Source organism: Corythoichthys intestinalis, chromosome 2 (assembly GCF_030265065.1).
Source record: "Corythoichthys intestinalis isolate RoL2023-P3 chromosome 2, ASM3026506v1, whole genome shotgun sequence".
NCBI lineage: Eukaryota > Metazoa > Chordata > Actinopteri > Syngnathiformes > Syngnathidae > Corythoichthys > Corythoichthys intestinalis.
The window spans coordinates 17,956,795-17,971,280 of NC_080396.1; the positions used below are offsets into that span (position 1 = coordinate 17,956,795).

Here is a 14,486-nt window from a genome sequence, read left to right on the forward strand (position 1 = left end):
TTTTTTTAATTGAAGTGACTTTTTCTTCGATTGAAAATATATATTTTGATTGTACCAACTTTTTATTTGATTGAAGCAACCTTTTTTTTGATTGAATAATAAAGACACAAATCTACCTCAGATTTGTGTCTTTATTGTTCAATCAAAAAAAGTTGCTTCCATTAAAAAAAAATGTGAATGCAAAAATAAATTTCAAACTCAAAAAAATGTATTTGGAACCCATTTTTCTTTGATTGAAATTTTTTTTTTCAACTTACTTTTTGATTGAATAATAAAAACACAAATGTCCTAGCCAGAATGTGGTCCAAACGCAAAACTACATTACGTCAATCAAAAAAGTTGTTTCAATCAAAAAAAAAAAAAAAAAAACTTGACTTAAATAATTCAATCAAAGAAAAATGGGTTCCAAATACATTTTTGGGGGTTTCAAATTTATTTTTGCATTAAAACACATTTTTCTTTGATTGAAAATAAATATTTTGATTGAAGCAACTTTTTTTTGGATTGAATAATAAAGACACAAATCTGTCTCCATAAAAATCTTGGATATACAGTATATGTGCATCTACAAAAGATTTGTGTGAATCACGGATGTCTTTGTGAGAATATTTTTGAGACAAATCTCACCCCATAAGTGGGAAGCCATAGCAGATTTCTGGCGTCTATGGAACTTCCCTTGATTTTAACGTTATCATAAAAAGCACCGACGCACTGATGTATCGTGTGTGAACAGTCTTTTATTGAAAATGTTAAAGATCAAATCAACCCTTTTGACACCAAAGCTGTGCTTTATTCGTCATATACTTGAAGTGTGACACGTAAATAAGTCACAGACTCACAGCAAACATATGTACACAATAAATGATGAAGCGCACCAACCAAAAATGCGACATAAAGTGATAAAAAGTTGGCAGTCATACGCGTTGACGTGACACTAGGCTGACGCTCGGGTTTGAAAGATCAGTAGGACCGCGTCAGGCTACGGCGCAGAGTCGTAAATCGGGTCTTCCTTGACGGCGCAGGTCTGACGCGGAAATATAACTCTGCCTTAATAAGACAAGTGACCGTGTTCACCACGCACATCTAAGTTCGGATCGCGCACCTTCGTTCCTGGAACTGGGGCGGATTTGGATACCGACAAACAAACTCTGACAGCTGGTAAGACACTTAAACTTTGTTGCAAATGCTTACTTATGCTTATTTGGCGGTGTTTGTAAAGCAGGACATGCTGAAAATATTGAAAATATTTTGTCACATTTGGCACCAAACTTTAACATGTGTTGTGAAAATTTTAATGCCTTTTCCCCCCCCATTTACAACACTATTTAGCAACTTTAATATTTATTTCTATAAAGTGTTACACCTATTTCATTTAAATCTAAATCCCAACGGTGTTGGTTTGCATAAGGATGGTAGGGGCATAATACTACCAATTTTTCAGGATGCTCAAATTGTCCCCACCAACTTTTAGGCAATCTTAAGAGTATTTGCATTATAGAATGAATTCAGTTATATAGGCAGGGCTGGTTGTCAGAGGAGGACCTGGAGATGTGACTTGGTCCTCATTGAGCTTGAGAGCCGACCCGCCTGATGCGATAAAATTATGACAAGCTTTACTTAGAGCCAATTACCTTTGATTATTTATATTAACAATTGATGCTTGATTATCAACTGGCACAACAAAATTGCCATTACTTTGAAGTGAAATGTAAAGAAATAAACATAAAAGCATGAATTCACAATAAAGGGCATTATGCGGCTCCCACATTGACTCCAAGCCTTTGTAAAAGTGGGATGTCCTCCTCATAAGACCTCATTGAACGTGCATGTTTAGCTTTGTAAAATGCGAGCAAAAACACGTTTGTCAGTGCATGTCGCTGTTCATTACCTTTATTCCGCCCTATTCCGCCACTTGTCCATAGGGCGAGTGGGGTCCTGTCTGACATCGATAGTTTGCTTAATTGCCACATGCTCTGTTTTTTTCATGGTTTTCAAAGTTTGGAGGGCTAAAATTCTTTGACCCTACATAAAATGCGCTGCTCTTATCAGCGACATTGGGATTCTCACAGCAAATTTTGTACCACATTTCCGTGCGAGCATCATTTGCTTCTAGCCATGCAACCTCCTGCAGCCACTTTTCAGCAAAAAGTCCTTTTTTCCGGTAGCTCCGGTGACGCCTCTGTCGTCTGTCTGTCTTTTGACGGGGGTGGGGGAACACGGAAATAATTACTCAGTGGGGCCTGCCTCTTTGACATTTTGAGAAGTGATTTTCTTGTGTCCACCGCAAATACAGTGGTCAGCCATCGGTACGCAAAAGCATATGGAAGCCGTTGAGGGCCAGCGCGTTTGTCTACGTCCAGTACGCATGCGCGCATGCGGACCACTTATGTGCACCCCTGGTTATATTGGTAACTTAGATTGTGTTCCCATATGTTGTAAGGATAGAATTGACCATAAACGGATTTTAAGGGGAGGCCAGGCCCCCCTGGTGGCCGAAAAGTGTCATTGCATGAAATTGACTTTCCTACAGTGCCCTCCATAATTATTGGCACCCCTGAAAAAGATGTGGTTTTTAGCTTAATATTATTTTTTAAATTCAAATAATATGGGACCTTAATGGAAAAAAAGAGAAAAATCCAACCTTCAATACAAGTGCATTCATTCAGTGGGTAAAAAATCCCACATAAAGAAAAAATTATTTGACATCAAATAATGTGTGTCACAATTATTAGCACCCCTGATGTTAATACTTTGTACAACCCCCTTTTGCCAACAAACAAGGTCTGGGGACTGAGATGGCCATGGGAGGAGCTTGATTTTGTGTCTAGTGAACCATTTCTGTGTAGATTTGGCCATATGTTTGGGGTCATTGTCTTGCTGAAAGACACAGTGACGACCCATCTTCAGCTTTCGGGCAGAGGGCAACAGATTTTGATTTAAAATGTCCTGGTATTTCAAGGCATTCATGATCCCATGCACCCTAACAAGGTTCTCAGGGCCTTTGGAAGTGAAACAGCCCCACAGCATCACTGACCCACCCCCATACTTCACAGTGGGTATGAGGTGCTTTTCAGCATGCGCATCTTTCGTGGCACGCCAGACCCACTTAGTGTTTGTTGCCAAAAAGCTCAATCTTGGTCTCATCTGACCAAAGCACACGGTCCCAGTTGAAGCCTGGGACCGTGTGTATTTTTGTGTGAGTTTCGCTCCGTACTGTTGTATAAGAAGGACTGAATCAGCTGATTTTGCGGATTAATACGTTTATTTTTCGCTTCACGCCAGCCAAACGGCTGCAAAAAAATCTTGCTCTACGAGGGAGAGGCGTGTGCGCCTTTCTGGGGTTTCAAAAGGTTCCCATTCACCAGTGGATAGTGGCCAAAACAAGCCCTACTACTGTGGGACCATGGGACTTACGAGGAAGTGAGTAAACATCGTGTTTTGTATTATGTCAAATACTGGGATCATTTTAATATGTAGGTGGCTTGCATTTTGTGGCTGACATGCATGCGGGGCGGCTATTTTTCTGCACAACACCGGCGGCTTGTCGCACATCCACCCACCGGGAGAGCACTATATTCGGCTTATTGTGCTCATGTGCTCGGTGTTCTGTCAAATTTTCCGACCAATCAGAAATTGTAACGTTGAGTTAAAAATAGCCGCGAATACAGCGATTACAAAGTAAACACTTCAAACTTTCTTTAAATAAAGGACTACTTACGTTTGATCATGGATCATTGGCATGTAAATGTTCAGCGGTCATTGTCCAGCTGCTTCCTCGGCGAGCTCTTCTGTCCATATTAGCAGGGGGACGAGCTGTAAATTGCTCTCCGCCAGGCGGTTTGCAGATCGGTGAAGACAATCGACAACCCAGTCGTCATGTGAAATAATCCGGGCTAGTTATGTGTGATTTTCCGCTTCGAAGACTTTGAAACATCACTCGGTTCGGGTTAGTGTGTCGGCTAGCTGTCAAACCTCTTGGTTTGTTTACATTCTCCGAAGCAGGGGAAGGGAAATGACATAAACCCGATTTAGGTGGGATAAAATATCGTTCGGGAGGTGCGACACTAAAGGTGAAGTCGACAGTTTTGACCATTATGGAGTAAATTTGCCATGTCGTCTTGAATAAATGGATTTTTATTATTTCATATTCCATTTAGCACAAGACTGTTATTTGTCATGACCATGCCATTTATTTAGCTATTGGGGAAAAATACTTGCATAGAAAAAGGATATCCTGTAAAAATATTGGAGTAGAGAGACTGAAACAATGACATTTTACGACTCTCTTCGTCGTGTTTTCGTCGTTGTGAATAATTGTCACTCAGTGGGCTGCATACTAAATCAGATGAAATTGTGACTCCGCTGACGTCATCCACCTGTTGGGGACGCTAGAGCCCTATAATGGTAGGCGTGGCTAACCGGCGGATTAAAAGACAAATTTCTCGTCATCTGCGCTTTGCTAAATTGTTGTATATAGTCGAATCGTCTCAAAATATGATTAATTCACATAATAATCCTATTTAAGACTTTTTTTCTTGTGTCGTACGCACTTTAATGCACAATGAATCTGCTAGGGCAGCATATAGACATATTGTTCTAGCAAACACAACAGTTGTTTTGGCTAAAAATACAGCAGTTTAAAGACTGGTGCAATAGCAGAAACTGCTTTTTCTGTCTAGTCTGTGTTTTCCGCCATATATATTAGAGCTGTCCTGACTAGTTAACGTTGTCGACGACATCGATGACCTAAATGCGTCGACGCGCAAAACATACCGTCGATGCGTTAAAAAAAAAAACATGCGGATAAAGTTTAGGATGGCGGGCGCTCGCGATTCAAGCGGTTTTTACTGGCACCCCCAAGGGGGCCGCTGTTATTCTCAGTGTGACCGACATTGTCAGACTGAGCACAGAGGAAGACAGTGGGTGAGCGAGAGAGAGGGAGCGAGATATAGGTGAGTTGGGAATGCCCGGGTAGCGCGGAGTTAAGTGGCTGCATCCCCTACGTTTTTGTTTTGGTTAATAAAAGTATCCACAAAAAGCCATCTGACGCCTCTCGGTGTTTTTATGCTCGCCACCGCCTTCCTGAGGAGGAAATCGGATGAAGTGGCGACAACGAGCCAAGCGAATCTCCGGTTCACTCCTCACTACGGCGAGGAGTTGAAAACACATCCAATTACCAAAAAGGGCAGAATTGGTAACATGGTGAAAGCGGCATAAAGCCAAAAAAGCGGACCAGAATAGCCCGAGCCTGGAATTATTTCAAGAAAAATATGGAGGGTGCCACTGTGTGTACTCTTTGCTAAGCTGATCTCGCATACCACGGTAGCACGTCGGTTATGAACGATCACTTGAAGCGCCGTCACCCAAGTGTAATTTTCGAAGACATCAAGAAACAACAAGCTAGCGGATTGTAAGTCTATACAACTTTGTAACGATTTTTTAAAAATGGAAGTTGCCTTTATGTGCGTCGTATCAACGTGCATTTTTATTTAAATAAATGTTGAAAAAAAAAGTGTTGTTAATCTTACTTTTAAAAATGTGTTAATTACAGTTACTAATTACTTCTCCCAAAAAGTAATTGAGTTAGTAACTCAGTTACCTGAATGTAAGTGTAATTAGTTACTTGGCAAAGTAACTGGTGTTACCCTTCATGTTTTTTTTTCTTCATTTAAAAAAACAAAAAAAACATAGTAACCTTTTCTATGTTTGGAAGTCATTTAATATTGTGAATCAACCGTTAAAGTTGTTAAAATTGCTCCCGTTTTTGCATTAGTTCCCTTCTGTCTACTTTTGACATGTGAACGTTTTAAAACTGTTTCATCATTTAAAGATAAATTCAAGATTTTGTTGATTTAGCAGCATTTTAGATAAAAAAGTTTCTGAGAAGTCTACTGCTTTAAAATGGTGGTTCTTTACTAACGCAATCAAGTCTGTCATTTCGCATGTAGTTCTATATGCATGTGATATCAAGGCGTAGATTGTAGGCTGTCGGCTACAGTCAGGAAATATTGCAGCCACCTAGCCTAGCATCGCGTTTGCTACAGCGTCACAACAAACACTCTTCCTTCTCCGTGTCCGACTTTTCACGCGTCATTCAACTAACGTTTTTCGAACGGAGAAAAAAAACCGTAATGCTTGAAAAACGTACAGATTTTGAACATACACATTTAAAAATCTGTGCTCACTTGTACAAATTACGCCGAAACCGCACAGCTTGACAGGTATGCAGACTGGGCTTTCCTCATTTGCCACTGTATTAAAAGTCACAGCCAAACGCGACATACGTTTCGTCATATTTCCTCGTCTTAGCTCTTGTAACACCATTTACCATTCATATCTCCAGTGCTCTTTGCTGTGTGCTCTTGTTTGGTTAAAAAATATTGCGCAAACTCTTAAAATGAGCGCGCCACTGCAACCCAGAGTGGATGTGCAATTGCACTTTATTCTAGTACGGCAAAAAAGTATGTTCCCTGAGGTCACATGCGCCAACCCCGGCATCGCTCTTTGTCCCCTTGGGGGCGCACCACTATTTGAGACGTACTGCTCTAACCCATGAATAGACTGTATGGATCAATCAATACCCATTTACTGTGTCATTAACTTAACCTTATCTTCTAAAAACTTACTTCAATAAACTAGTGATAGGTCAATTCTGCACCTGCAAATCAACTTCTAACAAATTCAAAAACTAAAACAAAACCATAAAACAGACAAAATTCAGTTTTGTCAATGTGCAAAAATTACGAAACAGAAGTAGCTTAACTATTCTAAATAAAAATCGAAACGTTCTCGAAAAGACTATTTCCCCCTCAATATTGGTGATATTTAAATGAGAATGTACTGAGCCTTTTATTTGTATGGCTGTGAAAAATCCACATCCTCGTTCAAACTCATGTCTGCGGCTCTCTCAATTTCAGACAGTCTCCAGGGAGGCAGGCTTAAAAATTCTCTTAAAGATAATTCTGCTCCAGCTGTTAATTGTTTAAGTTGTGTGAACCATGTTGCAGCTCCTTCCTCAATAGTTTTCTGATCAGTAGTTGAACTTCACCTAATATACAGAATAAGGCTTGTTTTGATATTTGTCATAATTCCCAAGAATTAGTGGGAAGCTTTGGGCTGTTTTTGTTTGGCAGTTTTCTTCAAAAACTAGTTTAGCCAGTCTATTATTTTCATGCTGATCCCACAACTCCGTCTGGAGTGAAAGTTAAGGAGAGTAATGTACTCTGCCTCACTCCACCCTTTTAATTTTTCTTCCATTTTACTTTATTTATTTACTTACTTGGTCTATTTGTATTATTATCTATTAATTTCTTTACTCATTCTATTAGTTTTATTCATCTACTTATCTACTTCTTTATTTTATTACATTATTTATTTTTCGCATGTTTATTTTTTACAATGCTGCGATGTTAATAACAGTTTAGGAAATGGTGACTACAGCAAAATCGATGGATGCTTTAAAAAAAAATAAACACTTATCACAACAATTATCACATACATACAGAAAGGAGCAGAAGTATTTGCACCCCTTGTGATTTTGCAAGTTCACCCACTTAGAGGTCTGAAATTTCACATATAGATGCATTTCCAGTCTTTGAGACTTAATTTTGAAAAAAAAAAAAAAAAAATCGCATTGTATGATTTAAAAAAAATAATTTGTAATTTACTGGGGTTCATAAGTATTCGTACTAGGTCTGTCAAACGATTAAAAGTTTTAATCGCAATTGAAACCATCTTTAAAATATGCCATATTTTTCTGTAAATTATTGTTGGAATGGAAAGATAAGACGGATGTATACATTCAACATACTGTACATAAGTACAGTATTTGTTTATTATAACAATAAATACACAAGATGGCATTAACATTGTAAACATTCTTTCCGTGAAAGGGATCCAAGGATAGAAAGACTTGTAATTCTTAAAAGATAAATGTGAGTCCGATCACGTCATTTTCAAAGTATTGGAATCGGCAAAAAAATCTTTTTAATATATACATATATAATATATAGATATATAATATATATATAATATATATATATTTTTTAATTGAATCATTTTCTAATTGTATTTAACGTTACAGACAAAATGTCTTACACTCATCCACAGTCTTTAGTTTTGGCTTAAACTAGGGCCATCAAATTTATCGCGTTAATGGCGGTAATTAATTTTTTTGAAATTAATCACGTTAATATATTTACCGCAATTACCGCATGCGCTGCACGACCCACTCACGCATTGTCGCGTCGTTAAAATGTCTTACACTCATCCACAGTCTTTAGTTTTGGCTTAAACTAGGGCCATCAAATTTATCGCGTTAATGGGGGTAATTAATTTTTTAAAAAACTAATCACGTTAATATATTTACCGCAATTATCGCATGCGCTGCACGACCCACTCACCCATTGTCGCGTTCAATCTATAATGGCGCTGTTTTATCGATATATAGAAGTAAAAGGCAGCGTAAAATGAGTAGAGAGAATTTTGGCAGTCTTTAGAGCCTTTTTTTAGTTGGCTAAAGCCTTGAAATCCATCTCTCAACTATTAGAAATATTGTGAGAAGCAATGTGGGCAAGAAAGGTAGTGGTTGATCTTTTTTTTTAAACACCCCTATATTATTTCCCAACGCAGAGAAGATATATCAATTGGTGCCACTACGCACAGTCATGGTTGCACTTCCCATCATGCATTTGGGCAGAACAGTTAAATGGCTACAGTATCATTTACTTAAAGCTCAACAAATACACTAGATGGCAATATTTAGTCACAATATACAAAGTCACATTTATCCTTGAAGAATTACAAGTCTTTCTATCTGTGGATCCCTCTCACAGAAAGAATGTTAATAATGTAAGTGCTATCTTGAGGATTTATTGTCATAATAAACAAATACAGTACTTATGTACTGTATGTTGAATGTATATATTTGTCTGAGTTTTATTCATTTTTTTCTTAATGCATTGCCAAAATGTATATGATCGGGAAAAATTATCGGGAATGATTGGAATTGAATCAGGAGCAAAAAAAAAAGCAATCGGATCGGGAAATATCGGGATCAGCAGACACTCAAGCTAAAATGATCGGGATCGGGAGCAAAAAAACATGATCGGATCAACCCTAAGTACAAGTTATATTAATTTTGATAGTTTGTATATTGTGAGTAAATATTGCCATCTAGTGTATTTGTTGAGCTCAACGAAATGTTTGAATAGTTTGACCGAATCTGAGTATTATTTTGCATAGCTATTTTGATTGGGAATGCCAGTTCTCTTTGCATTGAGCGCTTTTCTTTCTGTGTACATTTTTTTTTTTTGAGAGATGGGAATATTTTTGTTGTTGTGGTTTGGCTAAATGATACTGTAGCAACTTAACTGTTCTTAACTGCCCAAATGCATGATGGGAAGTTGGGCAACCATGACTGTCAGTGGTGGCTGCAAATGGTATATCTTCTCTGCGTTGCGTACAATACAGGGTGTTAAGAAAAAGACTATCTCCTGTCATTCTTCCCCACATCGCACGCCACAATAGATATAATTGTTGTGGAAGATATGCAAAGCTTATACCAATAAATAGCGCGGCTCCAATGAATGCCTGTGTCCACTCCACTCGCTTGACTCTGCCTCTTAGCTCTCAATATACATAAAATGGTGCCATTGTAATCTATTCGCGGCAATGCGTGAGTGGGTCGTTCCGTGCATGCGTTAAATTAATTACTGTGCATGAACGCGATAATTTTGACAGCCCTAATTTGTAACCCTGGGAATCAGCAATAATTATGACACTCATAAGCCCTTTTCACACACACCGAAATACCAGGAAAATCGCGGGATTTAAACAGGTAGCCCCTACGTGTGAAACCAATTTACCGGATCGACTTGAAGTTAATAAAATGGCATTAATAAAATTCCTATTTATTTTAGCACATGGGAGAAAAGGGGAATAAACCAGTTACAGCATTTGTTTAAAGATAATATATTTATGTCATTAAAAAATACTACAAGATTTCCAAATCAGAGCTAATTTTCTTCAATAAAATCAGGGCAGCCATCAAAAGAAAATTCCCATTACTTTCGGGTACATTAGAGCCACCTCCTTTTGTAAATAAAGTAATAAACATCCATCCTCAACAACAACAACAAATACTTTTAAAAGTTTATGAAGCATTCTCATGTAACAACAATACCTGTCTACCAATCGAAAAATGGAGTAACAACCTTTTGGTAACATTAGATAATAATTACTGGTCTCACATTTGTCAAAAGATATTTACAATGACTAAGAATAAAAATCTTCAACTATTTCACAGTTGGCATATTACTCAGTCAAATATGTGCAAAACGGGGTTTTCCCAATCCGATAAATGTACAAACTGTAACGACGATACTCCAGATACATACTTGCATGCCCTTTGGCAATATAAACCTGTACGGCAGTTCTGGTTGCAGGTAACAAAGAAACTCTCACTCATTTTGAACTGCAGGATTCCATTGTCTCTGAAGTCTGCTTGGCGATTTGAATACGGTGAAAATCTCAAATAATCAAGGCTGTCCACTATTGGCAAGTTTAAAGATAGCCAAAAAAACAATGTTGCTAAATTGGAAAAACAAACAAGACATTACCACGAGCCAATGGCTAAATCTAATCATTGAACATATAACATTAGAGAAAATATCTGCAAAGCAGACAAATAAATTGGACCGCTATGAACAACAATGGGAAACAGTTGCTAGAATGATGAATGTAGAATAAGGATTCTTTCTTGCCTGTGAAGGAATGCCATAAAAACAACAACAACAACAAAAATGTATTCATACGTTGATATACACCTTTGAGGTACACCTGTCCAACTGCTCGTTAACACTTAATTTCTAATCAGCCAATCACATGGCGGCAATTCAGTGCATTTAGGCATGTAGACATGGTTTAAGACAATCTCCTGCAGTTCAAACCGAGCATCAGTATGGGGAAGAAAGGTGATTTGAGTGACTTTGAACGTGGCATGGTTGTTGGTGCCAGAAGGTCTGGTCTGAGTATTTCAGAAATGCTGATCTACTGGGATTTTCACGCACAACCATCTCTAGGGTTTACAGAGAATGGTCCGAAAAAGAAAAAATATCCAGTGAGCGGCAGTTCTGTGGGCGGAAATGCCTTGTTGATGCCAGAGATCAGAGGAGAATGGCCAGACTGGTTCGAGCTGATAGAAAGGCAACAGTGACTCAAATAACCACCCGTTACAACCAAGGTAGGCAGAAGAGCATCTCTGAACGCACAGTACGTCGAACTTTGAGGCAGATGGGCTACAGCAGCAGAAGACCACGCCGGGTGCCACTCCTTTCAGCTAAGAACAGGAAAATGAGGCTACAATTTGCACAAGCTCATCGAAATTGGACAATAGAAGATTGGAAAAACGTTGCCTGGTCTGATGAGTCTTGATTTCTGCTGCGACATTCGGATGGTAGGGTCAGAATTTGGCGTCAACAACATGAAAGCATGGATCCATCCTGCCTTGTATCAACGGTTCAGGCTGGTGGTGGTGGTGTATTGGTGTGGGGAATATTTCCTTGGCACTCTTTTGGCCCCTTGGTACCAATTGAGCATCGTTGGAACGCCACAGTCTACCTGAGTATTGTTGCTGACCATGTCCATCCCTTTATGACCACAATGTACCCAACTTCTGATGGCTACTTTCAGCAGGATAATGCGCCATGTCATAAAGCTGGAATCATCTCAGACTAGTTTCTTGAACATGACAATGAGTTCACTGTACTCAAATGGCCTCCACAGTCACCAGATCTCAATCCAGTGAGAGTGAGCGGCAATTTGACTTTTTCTTAATTGGCGTATATCCCCGGGCCCGGATGCTTCTCACGCCCTACGGCCGGTGGTTCTGGCGGACGGGGCCACACGTGCTGGAGCCTGCCTCTTAACTCACGCACTTTTCACTTTGCACTGTATTCACCCTGACACCTACAGTGTATCACAAAAGTGAGTACACCCCTTGCAATTCTGCAGATATTTAAGTACCGTATTTTTCGGACTGTAAATCGCACCTGAGTATAAGTCGCACCAGCCTTTAAAGGGCAACTGAAGACCTTTCCGGATTTTAGTGTAATTTTACAAATATAAACTTTGGACGAGTTCGTCAAAACAACCATGACATTATCAACACGTAATTGCAAGGATAATTTGCGTTTTTTAGTTTTTTTGCACTCCGTTAAATGTCCCTTCCCAAACCCGGAAGTGTGACGTAAATTCCCCGACGCCACACAAGACTAGTATCCACAGCTAGCATAGCAGCAACAACTATATCAGTGATATTTCCACCAAAGGTAACCATTCGGGATCGCTCTTTCGTGACGCTACCGATGACAAAGGCTCCCAGGAAAGATGATCTACAATTAATCCCTACATGTTTAAACCTGAGGCGTCAGATGACGACGATTTACTTGACACAGCAGATGTCGTCATGACGCCAATTGACAGCTCGACACTTCACGAACGGGAGAGTGGTAAGCCTAAGTCCAACATCGTGATTTTTGTATTTGAGAGAATGCGATTACGTGATTGTATACAGTGCCTTGCAAAAGTATTTGGCCCCCTTGAATCTTGCAACCTTTCGCCATATTTCAGGCTTCAAACATAAAAATATGAAATTTTATTTTTTTGTCAAGAATCAACAACAAGTGGGACACAATCGTGAAGTGGAACAACATTTATTGGATAATTTAAACTTTTTTAACAAATAAAAAACTGAAAAGTGGGGCGTGCAGTATTATTCGGCCCCTTTACTTTCAGTGCAGCAAACTCACTCCAGAAGTTCAGTGAGGATCTCTGAATGATCCAATGTTGTCCTAAATGACCGATGATGATAAATAGAATCCAAATGTGTGTAATCAAGTCTCCGTATAAATGCACCTGCTCTGTGATAGTCTCAGGGTTCTGTTTAAAGTGCAGAGAGCATTATGAAAACCAAGGAACACACCAGGCAGGTCCGAGATGCTGTTGTGGAGAAGTTTAAAGCCGGATTTGGATACAAAAAGATTTCCCAAGCTTTAAACATCTCAAGGAGCACTGTGCAAGCCATCATATTGAAATGGAAGGAGCATCAGACCACTGCAAATCTATCAAGACCCGGCCGTCCTTCCAAACTTTCTTCTCAAACAAGGAGAAAACTGATCAGAGATGCAGCCAAGAGGCCCATGATCACTCTGGATGAACTGCAGAGATCTACAGCTGAGGTGGGAGAGTCTGTCCATAGGACAACAATCAGTCGTACACTGCACAAATCTGGCCTTTATGGAAGAGTGGCAAGAAGAAAGCCATTTCTCAAAGATATCCATAAAAATTCTCGTTTAAAGTTTGCCACAAGCCACCTGGGAGACACACCAAACATGTGGAAGAAGGTGCTCTGGTCAGATGAAACCAAAATTGAACTTTTTGGCCACAATGCAAAACGATATGTTTGGCGTAAAAGCAACACAGCTCATCACTCTGAACACACCATCCCCACTGTCAAACATGGTGGTGGCAGCATCATGGTTTGGGCCTGCTTTTCTTCAGCAGAGACAGGGAAGATGGTTAAAATTGACGGGAAGATGGATGCAGCCAAATACAGGAACATTCTGGAAGAAAACCTGTTGGTATCTGCACAAGACCTGAGACTGGGACGGAGATTTATCTTCCAACAGGACAATGATCCAAAACATAAAGCCAAATCTACAATGGAATGGTTCAAAAATAAACGTATCCAGGTGTTAGAATGGCCAAGTCAAAGTCCAGACCTGAATCCAATCGAGAATCTGTGGAAAGAGCTGAAGACTGCTGTTCACAAACACTCTCCATCCAACCTCACTGAGCTCGAGCTGTTTTGCAAGGAAGAATGGGCAAGAATGTCAGTCTCTCGATGTGCAAAACTGATAGAAACATACCCCAAGCGACTTGCAGCTGTAATTGGATGATAGAAACATACCCCAAGCGACTTGCAGCTGTAATTGGAACAAAAGGTGGCGCTACAAAGTATTAACGCAAGGGGGCCGAATAATATTGCACGCCCCACTTTTCAGTTTTTTATTTGTTAAAAAAGTTTAAATTATCCAATAAATTTTGTTCCACTTCACGATTGTGTCCCACTTGTTGTTGATTCTTGACAAAAAATTAAAATTTTATATCTTTATGTTTGAAGCCTGAAATGTGGCGAAAGGTTGCAAGGTTCAAGGGGGCCGAATACTTTTGCAAGGCACTGTATATTTTCCATGCTCTCCACATAGCTAAAACTGGATATTAGGTTATGGGATAGCTCCTACCGATCTAAAGATGGTAAAGCTAGCCCAAATGTGGCTAAATAAATGATATATGTTATTGATTTTTCAAAATAAATGACAAAACGATTTTATTTTCCAGGTGTTGCTGTAAACCTTCAAGTAATTACCCTTCCAAGAGTATGCCTGTGTCGTCAGGAGATCCCAGACTTTTTTAAAAATTTATTT

General features: G+C 39.3%; 1 protein-coding gene across 1 annotated transcript in view; it reads left to right on the forward strand.

The window, feature by feature from the left end:
- Window positions 1–595: 595 nt before the first annotated feature.
- The window catches only part of LOC130912217 (alpha-1,3-mannosyl-glycoprotein 4-beta-N-acetylglucosaminyltransferase C-like), a 43,880-nt gene continuing 29,989 nt past the window's right edge, over window positions 596–14,486 (forward strand). The window contains exon 1 of the mRNA XM_057830135.1: window positions 596–1,158. The gene's annotated coding sequence lies outside the window, so the exon portion shown is untranslated. The remainder of the gene's footprint in view (window positions 1,159–14,486) is intronic.